The sequence below is a fragment of the Xiphophorus hellerii genome, chromosome 21 (assembly GCF_003331165.1).
Source record: "Xiphophorus hellerii strain 12219 chromosome 21, Xiphophorus_hellerii-4.1, whole genome shotgun sequence".
Lineage (NCBI taxonomy): Eukaryota > Metazoa > Chordata > Actinopteri > Cyprinodontiformes > Poeciliidae > Xiphophorus > Xiphophorus hellerii.
The window spans coordinates 25,276,095-25,292,771 of record NC_045692.1 but is presented as its reverse complement, the minus strand read 5'-3'; the positions used below and the strand labels follow the sequence as shown (position 1 = coordinate 25,292,771).

General features: G+C 38.4%; 1 protein-coding gene across 9 annotated transcripts in view; it reads left to right on the top strand.

Annotated features, from left to right (window-relative positions):
* The window catches only part of LOC116712074 (NACHT, LRR and PYD domains-containing protein 3-like), a 1,065,068-nt gene that overhangs the window by 556,852 nt on the left and 491,539 nt on the right, over positions 1-16,677 (top strand). For 2 of the 9 annotated variants that reach the window (XR_004337421.1, XR_004337419.1), the window contains 7 exons: positions 13-239; positions 1,224-3,063; positions 4,344-4,520; positions 6,519-6,692; positions 7,685-7,837; positions 8,831-10,269; positions 10,385-10,780. The exons of the other annotated variants lie outside the window; for them this stretch is intronic. The gene's annotated coding sequence lies outside the window, so the exon portion shown is untranslated. Of the gene's footprint in view, positions 1-12; positions 240-1,223; positions 3,064-4,343; positions 4,521-6,518; positions 6,693-7,684; positions 7,838-8,830; positions 10,270-10,384; positions 10,781-16,677 lie in introns of those variants that run through there. 9 annotated transcript variants of the gene reach the window in all.

The following is a 16,677-nucleotide window of genomic DNA, read 5'->3' as shown; positions in this document are numbered from 1 at the left end:
ATGTCTTCACAGAGGGAGGAAGAGGAGCAGCGTTGGTGAGGAGGAGCAGCCGTCCTGCTGTGCTTTATGTCAGAAGGTTCTGATGGATCCGGTCTCTACCAGCTGTGGACACTGGTTCTGCAGACAGTGCATCAGGTTCTACTGGGACCAGTCTGGACCCTCCTCCTGCCCCCAGTGTGAAGAAAGGCCCAGAACAGGAGCTGGACTGCTGACAGCCAATCAGAGCAGCTGTGCTCCAGGTGAGCCTGAACACCTCCAATCAGAGCTTCCTTCTGTCGTCTGTTGAACCAATTCAATGTCTTTAGTTGGGATTTGAAAATTCATGTTTTTATAAATCTTCCTCTGACCAATTAATTAAACTAAATCTCTGTATTTCCAGCTGGTGTAAATGGTTTTGATTTAAAGTGGCTCTGTTCTGAGCTTTTTGTGCAAGTTGCATTAAAACTGAACATGTTATTAAATCTGATGGTCATTTTGATGCATGAACTAGGCAGCCTCGTAGTGCACTAGTGACTTGCTAGGTGGCTAACATTGTACCTACTAAGGTGTGTAAAAGTCAGTCCCAGGGATCTTTATAGATGCAAATTCACCACATTATTTAACTCTGACTAGATGAATAGTGCACAGAATCAGTAACTCCAAAAGTACACACCAGTGACTACACAGTGCTCAAAAACTTGTATTCGCTTCTGAGTTCAATACCTGCCTACTACCTGTTGCCCCTTGATACTTGAGTCTACGGCACCATCTAGTGACCAAAGAGGAAATATTTTTAAAGACCAAATCAGTCCCATGTCATTTCCAATCTGTAATTGTTCTTTAAAAACATCCAATCCAGTCTCTGACTGTGAAATACAATTTTAAATGATAACAGTGCCAGATACAATGAGCTGTTTCTCTGGCAGATTAGAGCTTTTTTTTTTTTTTTTTTTTTTTTACAGATTTCCTTCATTAAGGCTGAAAAATAGTGGGAGAAAATATTTGTCTTCCTCTATCTTTTCTGCAGCTGCTGTTTATGTTAGAAGGTCAGATAAAAAAGTAAATTGAGGAAATGGTGACATGATGCAGAAGAATTCATGTTGCTTAAAGATGCTGCATTTGATGGACATCTTTCTGTCAGGTTTCACTAATGTGATGTTTGATAATAGAACAATATATGTTTGTGATGATGGATCAAATTCTTTTTCAGATGTTTTTTTTTACTTGTTTTTTCTTTGTTTCAGCATATGTTGTTCTGCAGCAGGTTCTAGAGGATCATAAGATCAGTCTGAAGCAGAGATGTGAATGCGTGACTGAAGGAAGTGATGAAACAGGAAGTAGAACCCTCCTCAACAGGATCTACACTGATCTCTACATCACAGAGGGACAGAGTGAAGAGGTTAATACCCTACATGAGGTGAAGCAGCTGGAGACAGCTTCCAAGATCCAGAACCTACATGACTCTCCAATCAGGTGCCATGACATCTTTAAATCCTTCCCTGACCAACAAGGAGCCATCAGAGTGGTTCTGACCAATGGCGTCGCTGGTGTTGGAAAAACCTTCTCAGTTCAGAAGTTCACTCTGGACTGGGCAGAGGGCTTGGAGAACCAAGATGTCAGTGTGTTGGTTCTGCTTTCGTTCAGGGAGCTGAACTTGATCAGAGATGAGCAGCACAGTCTTCTCACGCTGCTCCATGTTTTCCATCCAACACTCCAGAAGCTCCCAGCAGAGCAACTGGCTGTCTGCAAACTTCTCTTCATCTTTGATGGCCTGGATGAAAGCAGACTTTCACTGGACTTCAACAACAGTCAGCTGGTTTCTGACGTTACACAGAAGTCATCAGTCAACGTTCTGCTGACAAACCTCATCAAGGGGAACCTGCTTCCCTCGGCTCTCATCTGGATAACTACCAGACCTGCAGCAGCCAATCAGATCCCTCCTTCATTTGTTGCCAGGGTGACAGAAGTACGAGGCTTCACTGACGCCCAGAAGGAGGAGTACTTCAGGAAGAGGTTCAGTGATGAAGAGCTGTCCAGCAGAATCATCTCCCACATTAAGACCTCCAGGAGCCTCCACATCATGTGTGGAATCCCAGTCTTCTGCTGGATCACTGCTACAGTTCTGGAGAACATGTTGACCTCAGAGCAGAGAGGAGAGCTGCCCAAGACCATGACTGACATGTACTCACATTTCCTGCTGGTCCAGACAAAGAGGAAGAAGAACAAGTACCATGGAGGACATGAGACAAGTCCACAGGAGCTGATGGAAGCTGACAACGAAGTTCTTCTGAAGCTGGGGAGGCTGGCGTTTGAACATCTGGAGAAAGGAAACATCATGTTCTACCAAGAAGACATGGAGCAGTGTGGTCTGGATGTCACAGAGGCCTCAGTTTACTCAGGAGTTTGTACAGAGATATTCAAAAGAGAGAGTGTGATCTTCCAGAAACCAGTCTACTGCTTTGTTCACCTGAGCATCCAGGAGTTTCTGGCTGCAGTCTACATGTTCCACTGTTTCTCCACCAGGAATACAGAGGTACTGAAGAAGTTCTTGAAGAAACACATTACCAATTTGAAAATAAAGGTGAAAAAGAACTTGCTGCAGAAAGAAAACTGTGAAACACGTCTACAGCACTTCATGAATAAAGTAATGACGAAATCTCTCAACAGCAAAAATGGCCACCTGGACCTGTTTGTTCGTTTCCTTCATGGCCTTTGTGTGGGATCCAACCAGAGAATGTTAGGAGGCCTGCTGGGTCAGACAGAGAACAGTCCAGAAACCATCCAGAGAATCATCAACAACCTGAAAGAGATTAAGACTGATAAAATCTCTCCTGAAAGATGCATCAACATCTTCCACTGTCTGATGGAGATGAAAGATCTCTCAGTTTATTCGGCGATCCAGCAGTTCCTGAAATCAGAGAACAAATCAAAGAAGAAGCTTTCAGAGACTGAATGTTCAGCTTTGGCCTACATGCTGCAGATGTCCGAGGAGGTTCTGGATGAATTTGACCTGAAGAAATACAACACAACAGAGAATGGGCGACTGAGACTGATTCCAGCTTTGGGAAACTGCAAAAAGGCTCGGTGAGTCCAAATGTCTTGATTACGTAAAAGCTGATTCAGCCCTATTGTCCAAATGTTTATTCTTGATTCGTCGAGTTGCTTCTGAATATTTTTGTCTGTAACTTCTTCCTTGATACATTGTACTATTTCAACCATTCAATCATATACTGTATGTGCTTAGTTCATTCAGGACAGGTGTGCTGTAGTTTTTGGTACTCAGAGAAGTTTGTTATTGGGGCCTGCCATAGCAATGCATAAGGATTTCAGGAAGTGCTGGTTCATCTTGTCATGGCATTCAACCTGGTCAAATAAATAAATACTTGCTAACTTTTTCATAATTTATTTAATCTTTATGAAAATGACACTACCAACAGTACAATCGCTCTAAGCTTTGAGTTGTTGTACCACTAAATGTTTATATTCTACAGCAGTATCTGGTGTTTGGTTCTTCTGGTACTTTTATTGATGTCTTTCTCTGCCTCTGTCATATATTGATTCATATGCCTGCTTATTTTAGCTGCTATGATGCCTGACAGCAGCTTTCATATTGGGGAGAGACAAGTTATTGGTTGATAGTTGGATGTTCCTTTCTGGGGGTCTTTTATGATCAAGACTGTTGCTCTCACTCAGCCATTCAGGGTGGGTCCCATTCTTCAGCAGTTGGTTAATTTGTGCTTCTAGACACTCGTGGAGTGAAGTAAACTTCTTCAGTCAGCAGAAACTGTTCAGGACCAAGCCTAGTGCTGTCAAGTTCTTCATACCCAGATATTCTAATAATACATCATAATAAGATGTTTTGGTTTTGTTTCAAATATTTAAATCCGTGTTACTGGATCAAACATTAAAATCTGTTCGAGGATTTGTTTTTGTCTGTGTTTATTTTGGTTACTGTGTCAATTGAGTATCTGTGTTGTCCTGTCTACCCCTTGATTGATTACACCTGTTCCTTGTTTCCCCTGATTGTCTCCCTATGTATTTAAACCCACCTGTGTTCCTTGTTGAGTCTTTGTCTTGCTTGCTGTTAAGTCTGCTGTCAATATGATTGTTACTAGTTGTTACCAGTTTTGAGCTAATATCCTTCTGCCTGGATTATTGTACAGATTCATCATTACATTCATAATTTCTCACTATCTGGGTCCTCTGGGTCCCCTGCGTATGCCTCATTCATGACAATCAGTACATCTCATTTCAGATTTTTTTTGGTTTCAGTTAAATTAATTTTCTACTCTTTATTTGTTCATAGTTTGGTTTTAACCTGCATCCTGTTAGTTTCAACTCATGTTTTTTTTTTCTTTTTGCAGATTGAGAGACTGCGGTTTGTCAGAGTTTGGCTGTGGTTTTCTGGTCTCATCTCTGAAATCCAACTCTTCACCTTTGATAGAACTTGACTTGAGTTACAACAAAGACCTGAAAGATGCAGGAGTGAAGAAAGTCTGTGGTTTTCTTCAAACTCCCTTCTGTAAGCTACAGAGATTGAAGTAAGATACCACAGTTTATTTGACTTTTGATATGATGAGAAAGTTTTGTTTGAATTGCAGACATGTATATTTTAAGTGGTTACCAAAATAACAGTATAGATCCTGCTAAATGACAGACAGAATTATATATAACTAGAAGAAAGATGGTCAGAAAGGACTAGATCAGGAGTGTCAAATTCCATGTCCTGCAGTTTTTAGATGTGCCACAGGTACAAAACACTGAATTGAAATGGCTTAGTTACCCCCTTCTTGTGCAGATAAATTCTCCAGACCCTTAATGACCTAATTATTCAATTCAGATGTGGTGCAGCAGAGGCACATCTAGAAGTTATAGGGCAGTGGCTCTCTAGGACTAGAGTTTGACAACTGTGGTCTAGATCAGTGTTTCCCAACCCTGGTCCTCAAGGCTCACTGCCTGGCATGTTTTAGGTATTTTCTTGCTTCAGTCCAGCTGATTAACAGACGTTTGAACTGCAGTCAGTTGAATAAGGCCCATTTAAGCAGGAAACCTGTAATACATGTAGGACAGGATGCCTTGAGGACTAGGGTTGGAAAACACTGGTCTAGATGAATCATGACAGATCTGGGAGCTGTGTAGATGTTGCTGGGAACCTGAAACAAAAATTTCACTCTCCAGAGTTCAGTGTGTCCTGTCTGCTTCTCATATAGACATATTTTCCAAATATTGTTCAGCTCTACTTCATAGAAGTCATTTATAGTGCACCTGGAAATAAAATACATAACCACATAGCGAAATGACTGAAGATCTTAAATATCCTCACCATTATTCCAGCATCATGATGGATTAAAATTCACACACCTGACAAATTTGTGCAAATGCACAGAGATTTTCACCTTTACACACATAGTATATCACGGAGGCAACTAAATCATGCAATAATAACAAAGCATGCCATTTGAGTATCATCTCTGAACTGAAACATGAACAAAATGCATCTCACTATCTGGGAGTAGTACAGTACATTGAAGAGTTAAGGAGGCTTTGCAGTAAATCTGATGGAGAATGAATGCATCCTCTCTCACTCGGTGTCTTGTCGATTTCTGTTCACATTGAGAAATGTTCCCTAATTTAAAAACTTTAGCTACAGCTTGTAATTCCAGCCTCCAGTGCTGCTACAGAGTGTGGATTCAGTCCCCATCTCAATATAAAAACACTGAGCCAATTAATTACACACAAATGGGTAACCCATGTCCATAATTTACGTGCGAGTTACATGTATCAGCGTGAAGGGTAGTGGCATGTGGATTCTCTATTCCGCTTGTTAAATATTACTTAATGAAAATTAAGTTGAATTGAATCATTTTCATTTTAAAAAGCAATGGATAAAAAATGGATTGATTTTTCAAATTGATGGGCAGCAAAAAAGTCTAACACAACCTCTGAGTTGGGCGCTCTCATCCACTGGTGGGTTTGTCTTACTAGAAGTGACAATTTTTACATTGTACATCTTTTTTTTTTTTTTTTCTTTAAATGTCAAAAATCAAACAAAATTAGCTCCAGCCTCCAGTGCTGCTATGGAGTGTGGATTCAGTCTCCAGATCTATTTAATCAATCGATATATCTGGAGTCGCGTCAAACCAGATGAAAACATGCCTAAATTGCATTTTATTTTTTGAGAGATTTCAATAATTTACTTAAAATTCACATCATAATAGGATGGAAACATAGATAATGACTTGCAGCAAGTAGAGAGTAAAACTCCCCTTAAAAGGAAGAAACCGTCAGCAGAATCTGGCTCATTGCCATAAACAGAAAAACTGATGTACCAGTATTTTCTGTTAAAGAAAAGTATATAAATTAATGAACAGCTTTGTCAGAGTTTGGGTATTAAAGTCATTTTTAAAGTACCACAATACCCCAGTCATATGTTTTATTTCTGCATGTTTTAAGTCTATCTACATTTTTGTAATTTATTTGTTTATTTCCATTTTAACACATATCATGCTGACCTCAATTTACTTTTTCTCTTTATTCAGATTGATGAGCTGCAGTTTGTCAGAGAACAGCTGCTCTTCTCTGGTCTCAGCTCTGAAGTCCAACCCGTCCCATCTGACAGAACTGGACCTGAGACAGAACAACCTGAAAGATGATGGAGTGAAGGAGCTCTGTCGTTTTCTACAGAATCCTGAATGCAAACTACAGATGCTGAAGTAACCCATGATGTTTTAGTTTAGTGATTTTTATTTAAAATGTCTGTTGATAGGCAACAGTCTGTTGCCTATCAACCATAGGCAGACATATGGTTGATATTGTACTGAGCCACACTCAGGTCCAATTACTGTTTCTTTCTTTATTACACTTTCTCCATGATTTATAAAATAACCAGGAAACCTGAAACAATGAGTTGAATGTCAGTGTGGGGCTGCAGGTATTATCCAGAACTTCCTAGAATCCAGTGAATTTAGACCTGGTTATGGAAGAAATTCCTCTTCCCAGCAATATTTCCAGCAAATTTTCAAACTTAAGATGAAAATTTGCTGAAAATAAGACATCTACAACTCAAATATATACCTACTGGTATATGCATACTCACATGGCAGGCAGAATGAGTAAATAGCAAATTGGTGTCCACCTGTGATTGCACTAGCATTAGCCTCTCTTCTGCCTTGTTGTACTATGACTTGAGTGAGAAGACATGACTTAATAGGTTCCAAAATAAAATCCATGTTTTGTTTGTATTATGAATGTATGCATATGTGATAAGTATTGACTTCATTTATGCATTAATATACCATCCAGCCATTGATCCATCCATTATCATGCACACTTATCACAAATGGGTGCGCAATTAGTGTGGAGTCCATCCCATAGTAGACACTAGTAGTGTAAATTGGGAGTCACATGAACAAATATATAATCACTGAATGATGCTTCTTTCATAAAGCTCTGGAATAATTCATGTTCAAAAATACATATTACAGTACCAGCTTATCTGCAGGAATCTGCATTTGTCCCTGTTTTCTCCAAAATTCATCCTGACTGGTGAAGCCGAGTTTAAGAGTTTAAGAGCTGAAGTCAGCAAGTCTTTATTGAAGCAGCAGCATGTTGGCATTAATATTCATGAGACTCTTTAACTGGTTCTGTTGGACTGGTTAACCTGCATCCTGTTGGCTTCAGCTCACATCTTTTATTCTTTTCTCAGACTAGAGAGCTGCAAATTGTCTAAAAGTAGTTGTGCTTCTTTGGCCTCTGCTTTGAAATCCAACCCCTCCCATCTGACTGAACTTGACCTAAGAGGAAACAACCTGAAGGAGCCAGATGTTCAGCAGCTTCAGGATCTTGTAAAGACTCTAAGGTTAGTGTGTGAGTGAAGCGAGTCCAGCTGTTTCAGCAGCAGTGGTGGACAAAGCACTCAACTCTGGTACCTGACATAAAAGGTACCAGAGTTGATACTCTGATATTGATACTCATGGTCAACTCTTGCTCAACTTGCTCAGTTTGTTGTATTGTTTTTTGAGTGCTCACACGGGTCCTTGTAACTCACTGAGACCACCAAATGATTTAAGGACATGGGGAAATACAACAGTACAAAAAGTCTACACCAGCTGCTAACACTTTAGCACAAAAATGCATTAAACACAATATTTTCTTTTTTGTTCATCTAAAATGTCCTCACTTTTCAAAAAGAATAATGAAAACAGGAGAAACCTTTTTGCCCCCACAAACAGAAATACTGGCAACAATGCCATACTTGGCAGAAAAGTGTCAAAACAAGTGATCAGGTTGATGTTGGTCACAGTTCTGAGATCAGTCTGACTGCAGCCTGGAAACCACTGGCTCTGATTTCACAAACCATCATTCATTTAGTCAGCAGCTGCTCTTTCTGCTCAAGTCCACTCCTCACATCTGGACATGTGTCCTCCTGTCCTCAGTCTCATCCAGATGTGTTCAGGGACAGCCTCCATGTTGGTCAGTCAGCTGATGTTCCAGCAGCAGATGAGATGTTGATCAGCAGCAGTTTGTGTCTGAATGCAGCAGCAGCAAATCCATCCTCCAGTGTTGCAGCAGCAGTGAAGCCTTCAGGAATCTCAGCAGTTTGTTTCCACTGTGGACTTGAGTGGAACCTGCAGAGGAAGCAGACTGGATGCTGAAAGTGTGTGTAGGTGTGTGAGCTTGGAGCTCAGTGTGTTCACTGCAACACTTTAAGATGAGAGCTGAAAGGAAGCTGCTCTGAACAGGACTGAAGGCCCTGCTGCTCTTTCTACTGGATGTGCTGCGTCACTGACTGCTGCTGGAGAGAATCTGGAAACTCACTGATCTGATCTCTGCATCTTTCTTCTCTCTGCAGGTGGAGGACACCATCTTTGTAAAGTAGAGAATTGTTTCTGTTTTCCTGCTGATCCTCAGAAGCTGCAGCAGTTTGAGTCTAAAGCGACTCTGACTGGATCATGATGACCTTTGACCTGAATGATTTCCATCCTGTTTATTTCCTCCTGTCTGTCATTTAATGTCTGATATTGTTGGGGTTTTTTATCAATGAAGATGAAATTGAAACTCAACTGCATTTAGAGACTTTTTAATTTTTAATCTGAACTTTATTCAACTGGAAAGTTTTGTTTTTCTCACTGGTTAATTTTCATCCTGTAACCAAGAAACATGAAATAAAGCTCAACTGAAAATTTTCCATGTTGATGCAGATTTTGGATGGTCTTTTTCTCATATTTTAGATGTTTTCTGCAAATGTTTCATAAGATATTGTCATTTTATCTGCTGCTGCAAACACCTCAGTGAGTCAGATGATAAAATCTTCTCATTTGGAGGATTTTCCCTGTTTTTCCTGCAGAACGGTTCTGTTGGATCGATGGCTCATCGTTAAACTTTGCTCTGCTAAGGTCAGCTGTCTTCATGAAGTTAGTTTCTTTCATTCCAAGTCTAAAATTGAAATGTTCAATTAGTGAATCAACATCTTCATCTGATATTCAAGCTGCAGCTTGAATCCATGTCTGGATTTGATAGGAATCCAGACATGTTCAAATTTAATATTCAGATTCATTTTAAACCATTAAAAGATTCATAAATTAGGTTTTTTTTTCTTATTTTCTTCTCAGTTAAATTTCATCAATATTTTGAGGCATCCCATTGATTCTCACTCTGCTCAGAAAAAGCTGTATTTTTAATATTTAATCATTTTTGTTTTGTCCATTTTTAATATGAACAATATTTTGTCTGGAATTTATCTGAGGAGTTTGGCAGAGCAAACTATAGGGTGACCTCAGTGTTCAATTAAAGATTTATTAGGTGGAATATAGCATCATCTGGTGATGCAGGTTCCTAACTGTAGCCACTGAGCGAGCAAAGTCTGATTTTCAGAGTATTTCTGGGCTTTTACAATGAAAGAGGCCAACCTGAAAGGAGATGAAGCTGAAGATTGACTCAGATCTGTTTTCTTTCTCCACTCACATAGAAGACCTAGGAAACTCTCTGTGGGGTAAAAACAGCTGCACACATCTGTCTGTTCATCCAGCAGTTCAGCTCAGATCTCCAGGAGAGGTCTGTGATCTCCTCCAGATGAAAGCAGAGACCTTGGATGTTCTAAAGGGAAATATTTGGATCTGAACTTCTGCCTGGTTTCTTCTCAAAGTCATGATGATATTTCTGACAAACATCAACATGACAGATGATCAACAAATCCTGGTTGGATTCTTTGTGTCCAGGTGAAGGTGGTTCTCCTGCTGCATCCAGGTTTCATCCAGAACCAGAGATGCTTCAGTTCAGAAATTGGATCAGGTCTGCTCTTCATGTCTTCACTAGTCAGCTTTAATGTGATGGAAACAGATGTCCAGATAATGGAGCAACCTTAGGTGTCAGGTTTTCTCTTGACATCCACTTCCTGTCTCTGCAGGCGATGTCCCCATCTCAGAGCAGAAACCTGGAGGTCAAGGCCAAGATCACAGCAGACACCAGGAAACTGCAGCAGGTCTTAAAGAGGCAGCAGATCAATACCACTAAGGCCCTATGCAGTGACTCCTCTCCCAGTTTGTGTTTCTCTGATGGAGACATGTCCGGTCCATAATGTCCCCATCCTGCCATGAGCTCTGATGTTTCTGTTGCTGCACAGGAAAATCTTCATGGTTCCATCTGAGAAGGCTGGCTTCCTGACTCCTTTATAGCAGTTAGGATTTTAAATATCAAGGCTCCTCAATATCTTATATTTTCTACAATTTTTACTTAATGTTATTTTTATTAAAGAATAAACATAATCAAAAACACATAAAAACTGTACAGGATCCAGAAGGATGAGATGAATAAACTAATATGAATATCAACCATCATTAGATTCTGTCTGTAACTCCTGAGCCCTGAAACTACCTTGGTTTTGTGTCACTCTTGCACATTGATGTAGTGTGTTTCTAGAACAAAGTCTAGAAAGTAGAAGTCTTTGTTTTAGGAGTTTGTTTTGCAGTTTAAGGTGTGAGTAATCAGAATGTATACCAGATCTGACTGAATCTTTGTGTGCATTTTTTAGCTTTTGCTTTTTATTAAAGTTTGTCATCATGCTCTACAACATGGAATAGCTTTAGAGGTCTTTCTAGTGTCCATCCTTTCAGAGTCCAGTTCAGTAGCTCCACCTATTCATTAAAGTCCAACAGCTGTGATACTGGGACGTCCATTGGTCTCCATTGTATCTCTAACCGATGGACTGGATCATTAGCAGAGCTTTCTAAAATTTGGATGTCATGTGAGGCTCAAGACCCATCTTTTTGATTGTATTTCCTAAACTGAATCATTTCTTCTTAGTCTGTGCATTTTCCATGCAGCTGTGTGTTTTTCCATGTGGAATTGGAGTGATTAGTTGTTTGTTTGTGTTTGTTTGTGTGTTTGTTTTTATTAATCTGTGTAGCACTTTGAGCTGCTTTGAGTATGAAAGGTGCTTTTTAAATAAAAAATGATTGATTGATTGATTGATTGATTGATGTTACTGGTTGTCAGGATGCTTTGGAATATCTCAGTGGAACATAGACGATTTGAACTAGAGATCTTAGTGAGAAAAAGAAGCAGATAAACTTAGTAAATTATTTGTTAATGTGTAAATCATGGGGAAAAAACAAAGACTTATAAAGGACATATAAATGTCTAATTTAAAGTCCAACCATATATCATTTAATTAAACTCCCAGAATATCTGCTCCTCAGTGAATTATATACAAAAAATGAGTCCTTTGTTTTATTGTTTATTTTCCATGTCTCATATCTGATTTGCTGAACATGTTTGTGATTTATCAGTTGTATTTTATTGTATAACCCTGTGAAGAACTTTGGTCTCCATGTCTGTGTAAAGTGATCTATAAATGAAGGTTGGTGATTGTTTTCTCCCCTAATAACTATGTTCTCAGAAGATATGGTCTTTTTTATTCTTATGAAACTTCCAACATCATTTATATATAATTTTTCCAAAGTACATCCAAACTCCTGTTTTGTTCCAGTTATTCCTAAATTCACACGTTTTCCCTCCACTTCCTCTGACGTATCCATTTCCTGACACGTGACCTTAGACGAACACCTTGGCGCCCACAGACCTGTTGGCTGGTCGGTCGGTTCAGCTGGACTGTTACACCTTAGTTGGAGGATTCCGGACTGAATGACAACGCAAACAGGAAAGTAAGTATTTTTATCAGCCTGGTCTGGTGTAACCACTTCACGTCTCCTAGTCACATCACTAGATAGGTAAAACTTAAGGAATCCGTCGGGAAAGCTCCACTGAAGTGTTTTTTCTCCCCAAGTGTTTATTAGTAAGTTGTGGAAACTCCTAACAGCATCCGGTGAGGATGAGAGTTGAATTTAGCCCGACTGTCAGCTTAAAGCCCAACTTAATCGTGCTTTGCTGAGCTTTGCTGAGGTTTTACCGGGTTTCCGGAACATTCTAGACTACCACCGGTGTTATGCCCAGAAATGCATGCCTGCCGAGAATTGCATCCCCTGTCGCGGGAGCGCGCATCTTTCTAAACTCTCGCATTTTAATGAGGAAACGGACTGAAATATGACCGAAGACGAAACTTTTAAAGATATTCGTAACAATATCACGTTTCTTAAACATGTCAGCCTTAAAACGGTGGGTTTTATATCGCAGATTAATTGAAATAAATACGGTTTTTACACATTTATTGAGACAAATGAGTCGAACGTTTTTCAGTCCGTGTCTGAAGAAAATGCTCTCCGCATTTGGTTTGAAATTTCCCGATTTTTCTTTTAACATCATATTAGCTTAAAGTATTACAAAACAGAGGCCCATTATGTAGAACATTTTATATCATGCTTAACTGTCTAGCATATTAATGTAGAGGGGATGCATTTTAATGACTGAGCCTGCCAATATTTGTATCTCCTGTCTATTGTTGATATGAAACGTATAGCAGTTGCACAGAGAATAAGTGTCATTACGTAGAAAAGGTGAAGTCCCTCTTAACTCTTCATTTCTTCAAGTTAGCAGAGGGATGCATTTTCTGGCATAGCAAATTATTACCTTGCCAATATATGTAGGCCTTATATATTTTCCACAAATATAATTCTACTGATACAAAATGTATACCAGCAGTTCATAAAACAAGTGTGATTGTATAGAAAAAGTAATTTCACTCTTGACTCTTTATTTCTCCATGTAAGCAGGGGATGCATGTACAGCAAAGCCTATTATTAGCCTGCCAAAATATGCATGGCCTCTCCATGTTCTTCAAATATTATCCTATCGATATAAAACCCATACCAGTAATTCATAGAACATCTCTGATTATGTAGAAAAGGTAAAATCCCTCTTGACTCTTTATTTTTTCAAGCTAGGAGGGGGATGCATTTTTTGGCAATATCGAATTTGAGCCTGCCGATATTTGCATGCCCTACCTATTTTCCTCAAATTTTATCCTATTGATATAAAACTCATACCAGCAGTTAAGGGAACAAATGTGATTATGTAGAAAATGTTATTTCTTTATTATCGCTGTTATTATGAGTCCGCTGTTACTCTTCTTTCTTTTTTCAAAAAAATATATTTGCCTTTAAAGTTTGCAGAGTGCATACTGGAAAACAAGGACCTGAACTTTCCATCAACAGCAGAAGCTGTTAATACCATGCGACTCAACATTTCTTCCACACTTCTCTCAGAATCAGAGAGAAGTATCCCACCCACATTCAGTTCCTATGTGGGTGGGATACTATATTGTGTGTAAAATCATGCACGCACAAAAAAATTGTGTTAGGTCAGCTATTTTATCTAATTAGATATATTAAAATATTGAACTTTGCAGATGTGTGAAGTACAATCATGCTAGTGTTTATGTCAAATTCAATTAGTGAAGAACATTTCAATACACCTGGCCTTGATCTCTAATAAATAAATTACACATAACAGCCCAATAGCTGTTGAGGCAAAAAACATAATCAACAAACTTAAAATTGTTCTAGGATACAATTACGTACACTTTTCTTGAGTAGCTTTAATGTAACATAATAAACAAAAAGGACTTGCAGTTTGTGAAAGTACAAAACTGGAATGAGATGTATTATGTGAACCATTATATTCATTACTGTGTTTTCATAAAATTAACATTTACAAAATGAACTGCTGGTATGAATTTCATAGCAATAGGATAAAATTTGAGGAAAATAGATAGGGCATGCATATTTTGGCAGGCTCGACATCCATATTGCCAAAAAATGCATCCCCTGCTAAAATGGAGAAATAAAGAGATAAGAGTGGAATAACTTTTTCTACATAATCACAGATGTTCTATGAATTGCTGGTATAAGTTTCATATCAATAGGATAATATTTGAGAAAAATAGAGGGGGCATGCATATTTTGGCAGGCTAATAATAGGCTTTGCCAAAAAATGCATCCCCTGCTAAAATGGAGAAATAAAGAGTTAAGAGTGGAATAACTTTTTCTACATAATCACAGATGTTCTATGAACTGCTGGGATGAGTTTTATATCAATAGGATTATATTTGAGAAAAATAGATAGGGCATGCATATTTTGGCAGGCTCGACATCCATATTGGCACAAAATGCATCCCCTGCTAACTTGGATAAATAAAGAGTTTAGAGTGAAATAACTTTTTCTACAAAATCACACTTGTTCTATGAACTGCTGATATAAGTTTTAAATCAATAAGATAATATTTGAGGAAAATAGATAGGGCATGCATATTTTGGCAGGCTCGACATCCATATTGCCAAAAAATGCATCCCCTGCTAACTTGGATAAATAAAGAGTTTAGAGTGAAATAGCTTTTTCTACATAATCAGAGTAGTTGTATGAACTGCTGGTATGAATTTCATAGCAATAGGATAATATTTGAGAAAAATAGATAGGGCATGCATATTTTGGCAGGCTCGACATCCATATTGGCACAAAATGCATCCCCTGCTAACTTGGATAAATAAAGAGTTTAGAGTGAAATAACTTTTTCTACAAAATCACACTTGTTCTATGAACTGCTGATATAAGTTTTAAATCAATAAGATAATATTTGAGGAAAATAGATAGGGCATGCATATTTTGGCAGGCTCGACATCCATATTGCCAAAAAATGCATCCCCTGCTAACTTGGATAAATAAAGAGTTTAGAGTGAAATAGCTTTTTCTACATAATCAGAGTAGTTGTATGAACTGCTGGTATGAATTTCATAGCAATAGGATAAAATTTGAGGAAAATAGGTAGGGCATGCATATTTTGGCAGGCTCGACATCCATATTGCCAAAAAATGCATCCCCTGCTAACTTGGATAAATAAAAAGTTTAGAGTGAAATAACTTTTTCTACATAATCAGAGTAGTTGTATGAACTGCTGATATAAGTCTTAAATCAATAAGATAATATTTGAGGAAAATAGATAGGGCATGCATATTTTGGCAGGCTCGACATCCATATTGCCAAAAAATGCATCCCCTGCTAACTTGGATAAATAAAAAGTTTAGAGTGAAATAACTTTTTCTACATAATCAGAGTAGTTGTATGAACTGCTGGTATGAATTTCATAGCAATAGGATAAAATTTGAGGAAAATAGGTAGGGCATGCATTGATAGGTTTATTTTGTCACAACCTGCAAAGAATCAGCCAGAGACAGAGATTAGGTTTCTTTTGATTTCTTTTCTGCAGAATAGGAGAATTGAGAACAGACGCGACGAATCGCTGTCAAACACTGTCTGGACTCAATTCTGCCAGTTCTTTCTTTGCATTTCTCTTTATTGTATAGAAAAAGGAGGTTGGGCTTCTCTTCACACAGTCACACAGAGAATTGACCAACCGTCTTTACATTCTGAAACCTCCTATGGACATGCCCTTATAAGGGCATGTGGCTGACCACAACTAATCAGTTACATATGGAACTAATAACACATGAATGTTTAACGTTTTTAGCTTCTAAGCAAACATCCTAAACAAAGTTAATAATATACTACAAAAGAAAGAAAAGTTAAGTAAATAAAAGAAGAATAATATGAGAGTAATAATATAAAAAAGAATAATATGAAAAGATAACTTGTAAAATAAACTCATGAGTAAATGAACAGGAGGATAATTTTCCTAACATTTCCCACCTGTTTTTCATATTATGCATGAAGTCTAACACAGACATCAGGAATACATCACTTGCTGGCACATTTTCAATGCATCCATCATAACGTTAGACATCAGGGTGCCCCTCAGTGATAGAGGCAACAAGTTGATATTGATATAGAACATGTCCAACAGTTTTGGCTATCAGAGATTTTAGACATGGGATTATGCAGGCAGTAAAAATACAAAACAAGAAAAGAATAATAAGAAGAGGCATCATTAATTTCAACAGCAGGTGCCACCATGGTCCAGATATGAACCAAGAAAGGAAATCTCCTTGTGAGGGAACAGCATCCTGTAACATGGCTTGTTGCAGATTCTTTAAGGCAGACATGGCTTCAGCAATATGAGTTTCATTGGCATCAGAAATATAAGTACAACAAGATGTTCCTATCATTACACACACACCACCCTGACTAGCTGTAAGTATGTCTAACACCATCCTGTTTTGGAGAACCATCAGTCGCATTTCACTAAGTTGTTGATTCTGTCCTCTCTCAATGTCCAAGGTAATATTTACCAGGGTCTTCATTCTGTAATCCAAAGTTTCAATCATCAGCATAGATTTTGCTACTCCAACCCAT